The sequence below is a fragment of the Rhinopithecus bieti genome, unplaced genomic scaffold (assembly GCF_001698545.2).
Source record: "Rhinopithecus bieti isolate Rb0 unplaced genomic scaffold, ASM169854v2 scaffold_3878, whole genome shotgun sequence".
Taxonomy (NCBI): domain Eukaryota; kingdom Metazoa; phylum Chordata; class Mammalia; order Primates; family Cercopithecidae; genus Rhinopithecus; species Rhinopithecus bieti.
Genome location: NW_016805059.1, coordinates 5,411,071 through 5,418,367, shown reverse-complemented (window position 1 = coordinate 5,418,367; position 7,297 = coordinate 5,411,071). Strand labels below are relative to the sequence as shown.

At 41.2% G+C, this 7,297-nt stretch overlaps 1 protein-coding gene and 1 pseudogene across 2 annotated transcripts in view; both read left to right on the top strand.

Moving 5' to 3' along the window:
• Positions 1-7,297, top strand: part of FHDC1 (FH2 domain containing 1) — an 89,220-nt gene that overhangs the window by 35,530 nt on the left and 46,393 nt on the right. Inside the window, exon 1 of one of the 2 annotated variants that reach the window (XM_017871109.1) lies at positions 7,156-7,255. The exons of the other annotated variant lie outside the window; for it this stretch is intronic. The gene's annotated coding sequence lies outside the window, so the exon portion shown is untranslated. Of the gene's footprint in view, positions 1-7,155; positions 7,256-7,297 lie in introns of those variants that run through there. 2 annotated transcript variants of the gene reach the window in all.
• Positions 851-1,630, top strand: LOC108529047 (protein FAM192A pseudogene; annotated as a pseudogene).

Sequence of the window (7,297 nt, the reverse complement as noted above, 5' to 3'; positions counted from 1 at the left end):
AAAAAAAAAAAAAAAAAAAAAAAAAGTGGCCTTGTTATATAACTAAAGCCCTTTAGGTAATCTAAACAAAAAATCTTTCCCTTTTTTTCCTTTTGCTGGCCGTTTTTTTTTTTCCCTTTTTTTCTTTTCAGTTGTGGGAATTTAGCCAATTCAGAGGCCTTGTTCCCCACAATTTGGACTTTCCTTTGGATTTCCTCAAGGCCGATAGAGTTGGTCAAACCCAATGGGAAAAAATAAAATAAAATAAAATAAAACAAACAAGCAACAAGAACAAAAACAGCTAAGCAAATCAAACAGTTGCACAATTTATATGATTACTGAGTACTCTAATGGTAAGGAGAAATTAAGACCAGCTGGTTGTGAATCTTAACTTTAGCTAAGACAGAACCCTGATTCAGCTACTTACCTAAGAATGGGTCTCAGGCTGAAGACTGCTCTCTACCATCCTAGAAGCAGGAAAAATCTCAAATTGTTTTGAAGTCAGCTCAGACTCCACAAAAGAGTTACCTGCTTTCCATTGTCATGGAAGTAGGAAAACTTGCCCTCCTTGTTGGAAGCAAGTGTAACTCCAGAATAGGGGTTGTACAGCCAAGTAAACTTTAGATCTTGACCAAATTTTGAAAGATCAGGGATTCTCTAAACGGGAGGTTCCCAGGCCTCAGCCAAGTATCTTATTGGTTTGAGTCATAAAGATACTCAAGCTGGTACCAAGCACCAATAAGAAATTTGTCAAAGGTCAGGGGAATCTCCACTCAGAATGCCTTTGTGGTTGTCAACTGTGAACCCAAAATATCTGAGACAGGTCTCAGTCAACTTAGAAAGTTTATTTGGCCGGAACTCTATAGTGGCGATTGGTTGTTTCATTATGGATGGAGGGGATGATGGTAACCTTATTATCAAAAAGAGGTTTGTGTCTGAGGCAGAACTAGATGAATGGTGCAAAAGGAGGTAAGAAGAATGGGAGAAAGTTCGAAAATCTGAAGATCCAGAAGAATGTCTAGAGGAGGTTTGTGACTCTTGATCTCTATATGAAAGGCTACAGAAACAGAAGGACAAGAAGCAGCAGGAGTATGAGGAACAGTTCAAATTAAAAAACGTGGTAAGAGGCTTAGATGAAGATGAGACCAACTTCCTTGATGGGGTTTCTCGATAGCAGCAACTAATAGAAAAGCAATGAAGAGAAGAAGAACTGAAAGAACTGAAGGAATACAGAAATAACCTCAAGAAGGTTGGAATTTCTCAAGAGAACAAGAAGGAAGTGGAAAAGAAACTGACTGTGAAGCCCATAGAAACCAAGAACAAGTTCTCCCAGGCGAAGCTGTTGGCAGGAGCTGTGAAGCATAAGAGCTTAGAGAGTAGCAATACTGTGAAAAGACTGAAACCGGACCCTGAGCCAGATGACAAGAATCAGGAGTCCTCATCCTGCAAGTCTCTTGGAAACACTTCCCTGAGTGGCCCCTCCATCCACTGCCCCTCTGCTGCAGTCTGTATCAGCATCCTCCCAGGCCTGGGTGCTTACTCTGAGAGCAGCGACTCTGAGTCCAGCTCAGACAGCAAAGGCACCATCAATGCCACCGGAACAATTGTCTCCTCCGTCTTCCGAACCAACACCTTCCTCGAGGCCCCCTAGTTTCTCTGTCCTTACACAGGGAGCTCCTCCCCAAGGGTAGATCAGACCGTTCATGCTTCCTGCAGACATTACATCCCTCAAAAAAAAAAAAAAAAAAAAAAAAAAAAAAACTCCTTTGCCTGCATCCTGTGCACAACATGACATTTTTAACCAATCTAAAAATGTGCCAGAATCCACCTGTGGCCCAAATCGTGTTTGGTTTCTCTTTCTACTCCAGTGCAGATGACCAAACCTGTCCTGCTGCCACTTTCCTCAATGATACTGGGAGGAGGGCAAGGCCCAGCCAAAGTTCCACTAAAAATGCCCAAGGAGAATAGGCACCGGCCGACTTGCCAAAGGGTTTGGGTTTTATTGCTTTCTGGTTTTTGCTTTTCCCCAACAGCACAAAGAAGGGCAGTTATTGGACAGGTGTTATTTAAACATTCTATTGTAGATAAGTGTGTTGTTTGGTTCTACTGCATTGTGGAGCATGTGGGGGAAGAGAACTGACCCAGGTGATGAAATGGAGCCCTTCCCTGGAACTAACCAGTCCTTGATGTTGTGTGACTAAGTAAAGATGATAAACCTCATCTGCTGGGGGTGTCACTTCACACTCGGCATGCATTGTGAAAGCTTTCCGTACCCTTGGTCATTCCCTCTCCCCTCTCTATCCAACCCCATTTATGCAGGAAGGGAGTGCTAACAAGAATGCTTCCATCTCAAACCTTTTCTCTGCCTGGGAAATCATTTTATGTTGGTTTTTGAAATAAAGGATTTAGTTTAAGATTCTAAAGTTTAGAGGAAAAAAAAGTTTATTTTGCCAAGGTTAAGGACACACCCATGACATAGCCTCAGGAGGTCATGATGACATGACATGTGCCTAGGGTGGTCAGGGCACAGCTTGGTTTTATACATTTTAGGGAGACATGAGACATCAATCAATATATATGTAAGATGTACATTGACTCAGTCCAGAAAACTGGAACAACGAGAAGCACGGAGGGGCTTCCAGGTCATAGGTAGATAAGAGAGAAATGGTTGCATTCTTTTGAGTCTCTGATTAACTTTTTACTGAATACACAACTTACATGTGGGGGGCGCACAGAGGAAGAGTCACTTATACCTTAGTCTGGCTTAGTGAAACAAAAAGGCAAAGGAAACACAGATACACGTTTGTCTCACATGAGCAGAGGGATGACTTTGAGTTCCGTCTGTCCTTTGTCCACAAGAAATTTCCTTGTGTGCAAACTGTGAGGGAGATATGTCGCTTTTTAATCTTTGTAGCTATCTCATTTAGAAACAGAATGGAAGGCAGGTTTGCCCAACGATGCAGTTCCCAGCTTGACTTTTCTCTTTGGCTTAGTGAAATGGGGGTCCCGAGATTTATTTTCCTTTCGTACCATCAAGGGACTTCTGTAGACTCTGTACATGAGTAGGGGGATCACCAGAGACCCTCTTTTTATGAGTTCCTGTGCAATGGAGCTGCTGGGGTAGGATTAATTTCTCTGCCTTCTTCCCCTGCCATAGACAATGTTTAACCTGATTATGCTCTGCAGGCAAGTAGCCACCCTTGGATATTAATCTTCTTATCAAATAAGATAAACTGTGAAGAAGGCATACCATAAAGGAGGGAATGTGAAGCTAGAAAATATGTTCGAATCTGTCATGGGAAGCATGGAGGGACACATGAAGATGTGTGGACATCTAGTATTTTCTCTGCTTTCCCTTTTCCATGGTCCTTTAAAATTTTCAATTCTCCAGAAAAGAAAAATTGTATCTTGTTTTTGTGAAGCCATTTCCAGCATGAAAACAATCCCATTTGACAGTATAAACTGTCCTGTGCTTAGCTGTGTGCTTGCCCTGCACTCCCTCCCTGCCCCCAACCGTGTGAAACAGATGCCTGCAGTGACACTGCCCATCAATCACCCCACAGGAAGCAGGGCACAATTCGAAACCCCAAAATGCAGAAACTTGTTCACCTGTGCCTTCCACACAGTGGTGGGGTAGGAAGCCTAGGGTATTACTTGGAAAATCAGCAACATTTCAAGACAGATTAAGTGTAAACTTATTCTGGCATAGTTTTGAGAAATCACCACCAATTGGACACATTGTAATATACAGACAAATTTTCTTCTTTTTTACTATCTAATTTACAATTTAATATCTAACATACAAAAGTTGATCAAAGGCACAAAAACACTAGAAAAAAGGTTGAATATTTAATACCAACCCTTATGAGTTAATTACCAGATCCTTGTTTTTCAGTAGCAGGCCAGCAAGTTACGAGTTAAGATGAAAGGAGTCCTAGATTTAACCCCAAAAGACCCCCCTTCAATTTTAGCCAGGTCAGGCCCACAAAGAGATGTAGATGTAAACTGATTATGATGCTAAGTGTTTGACAGGGATCCTCTTTGTGTCCAAGGCCAATCAAAACTTGAATAATGGTATTTCCAACAAAAGCTTGCCCCCTTTGCTTTTTAATGGTCCATTGTAATTATTTCTATAAATCTGCTTGAGAAATATTAAGATTCTGATTGTTGTGGACTGGTTTATTATTTGCTACCATACCCAAAGGATTTACCTTCTTATTATAGAAGCTTAGTGCAAAGAACTGTCCAGAGCGAGTTCACTAAACTAAGCACACACTGGATTTCCAAGGGGAGCAGAAAGGCCTTTACTAATTGCTAAATCACCACGGTGTCTTTGCCCATCTTCCTATGTCCTACAAAGACTTACGTGGGATGTGCACATAGCACTTCCCCAGGGAAACACACACACACACACACACACACTCACACTCTCCAATATTGTTGAGTCATTGGGTTTGTTTGGAGACTGCTTAAACTGTGTGTGTTATGGTTTCAAATTACTGTTTGCTCTTCTAACTTCTTAGTAGGGTAAACAATTTGAAAATAGTTTGAACCCATAGCAAAAGAAACTGGCATCTGACAAATTCTTTAACTTAATTCCTCTTATTAAGACTCACATACTTTTTTCTGGTGACAAATAATGGAAAGAAATGAAAGGTTTTGATGTTATATTTTACAGCTATTTCTCTCCTCAAGGTTTGAATGTTATAATGGCCAGACCTTACACAAACAGCAAGCAGTTTTCTAAGCACCGAATCAACTATAAACTAAAGAGCTCTAGCTGGAGGTTTTTTGGGTAAAAGCTTGGTGATGTCTACAGTTTTTTTTTCTTAGTCTCCTCTTCCATCTCTGGCCTGCAAAACACACACACACACACACATACACACACACACACACACACGAAAAACAAAGGGACAATTTGCTCTAAGGAAATACAGTATAGATAGGCAGGCATGAGAGTCATCACATTATCTTACTACCTCATTCCTGTATGTTGGGTAAAGGTTGTCTTTAATCTCTCCTACTTTCAAACAAATCAGGCACTACTGTTGACAAAATACCCCTATTTACTTCTGGCAAGGCAAATGTCATTGATGCTACATTAGATACTAACATCACATGTGGAAGCATTTTCTATTTTAAACTTTCAACCCCGTCTTTACAAAAAATACAAAAGTTAGCTGGGCATGGTGGCACGTGGCTATAGTCCCACTTACTTGGGAGGCTGAAGTGGGAGGATCAGTTGAGCCCAGGAGGTTGAGGCTGCAGTGAGCAGTAACCACGCCACTGTATTCCAGCCTGGGTGATGGAGAAAGACCCTGTCTCAAAAAAAAAAAAAAAAAAAAACTTCAAAATCACTACTTAGCATTCAGAAAATATTTCTCCCTTTCTCCCTCTTCTCCTTCTTAATGATCAGAGCCTAGTCATAACTTACAGTATTTAAAGGCAACTTTCCATTTAAATTTGTTAGCCTTCAAAAATGAAGTATTGGCTGAGTGGTGGCTCACATCTAAAATCCCAGCACTTTGGGAGGCCAAGGCAGGAGGATTGCTTGAGGCCAGAAGTTATAGAATAGCCTGTCTCTATTAAAAAAATAAAAAATAAATTTAAAAATCAGAAATAAAATATTATTTTTTCAGTTCAAAAGTTGTTTGGGGCCAGACACAGTGGCTCATGCCTGTAACCACGACACTTTGGGAGGTGAGGTGGGAGGATGTTTGTGTCACTGTACTGGGCAACAGAGTGAGACTATTATCTCAAAAAAAAAGTTATTTGGAAAATTGCCAAAAGGTATTTGATACAAATTTGCATTTTATGGTAACAGTAACAATTCTGCTGATTTTATTTTACACTTGCCACCCTTTGAAGGAAACAAGGTCAGAGGGTTGGTAAGCCTTTGCATTTGTCTGCAAATCTATTTAACCATAATGTGGACAGTTTGTTTGTTTCTGCAGTTTCCAATTTTAAAAGGCAAAAACAGCCTGGAATCTTAATACTGAACAACTGATCTAATCAAATATATATTTTAAGAAGAATAATGATTAAAGATTAAGTAAAGATCTCAGTCTGTATCCTAGAGGGCCCATGAAGTCAGTTCATGTAGACTTACTCCTTAAGCAAATACTAAAAGTCTGTTTTACATGGATTCTGAAATTTGATTCATTTTGAAGGCTTTGTTTACTTGTTCCTAATGACAGATTGAAATACAAAATACGTGATGTAGGAGAAACTAAAAGCCTCTTTGGTCCAAGGAGGCAGAAACCATAAGAATCAAAATAAACTGGGTGTAGAAAATACAGCATTCCGGAAAGGGCAACCCAGGGAGAGCGAAGAGCAAGCTGCAAATGGAATCAGGAAAACACAGCAGTTCTTCTGCAGGGCCTGGTACCAGTGCCTGGTACAGACCCATTTTCTGGGCCACACTGAGTTATCTAACACACTTTCCGGGAGGTCTGGCCTCGTTGGAAAACTGAGAGCTGGTCACACTGTCCACTGCTCAAGAGTCCTGCAGTTGCAGCAGTGCCACCTCCAAGCCACGAATGCCAGTGGCTGGGCAGACTTTGGGCACACTGGGCTCCAGGAGCCTTTCCAGCCTTACTCAAAGGCTGGTTGGCACATTTTGGGGACACAGATGGATAATCAGTATATTAGTAGACGAAGAATAAATTGTCTTCTAGATTTGCAGCTTTAGATCCAATCCATCAAGATAAGAACTCTATTTAAGAGTTGTGCCATGCTTCATTGAAGCACTTTTTGACCATGTCCTATGTACAGTTTGAAAAATAAGAGTCAAAATAGGCCAGGCATGGTGGCTTACATATATTAATCCCAGCACTTTGGAAGGCTGAGGTGTGTGGATCACAAGGTCAGGAGATCGAGATGATTCTGGCCAACATGGTGAAACCCCATCTCTACTAAAAATACAAAAATTAGCCGGGTGTGGTGGTGCACACTTGTAATTCCAGCTACTTGGGAGGCTGAGGCAGGAGAATCACTTGAACCCGGGAGGTGGAAATTGCAGTGAGCTCAGATCGCTCCACTGCACTCCAGACTGGCATCTGGAGTGAGTGGCAACAGAGTGAGACTCCATCTCAAAAACAAAAAAAAGGTTAAAATAAGCATGACATTTTCAGGGGCAGTACACCCCACTGCTTGAGTGAAATGGGACGCATCCAATTGTGGAAGATAAACGTAGGATGCTGCCAGATTGTCAGACTGAAGAATGCTGCCTTCTTCCTGGAGGAACACATGGGAATCTGAAGAAGCTTCTGAAGAGGTAGGTAACGTGATGAAATCAGACTTTTAAAAACAGTGAACT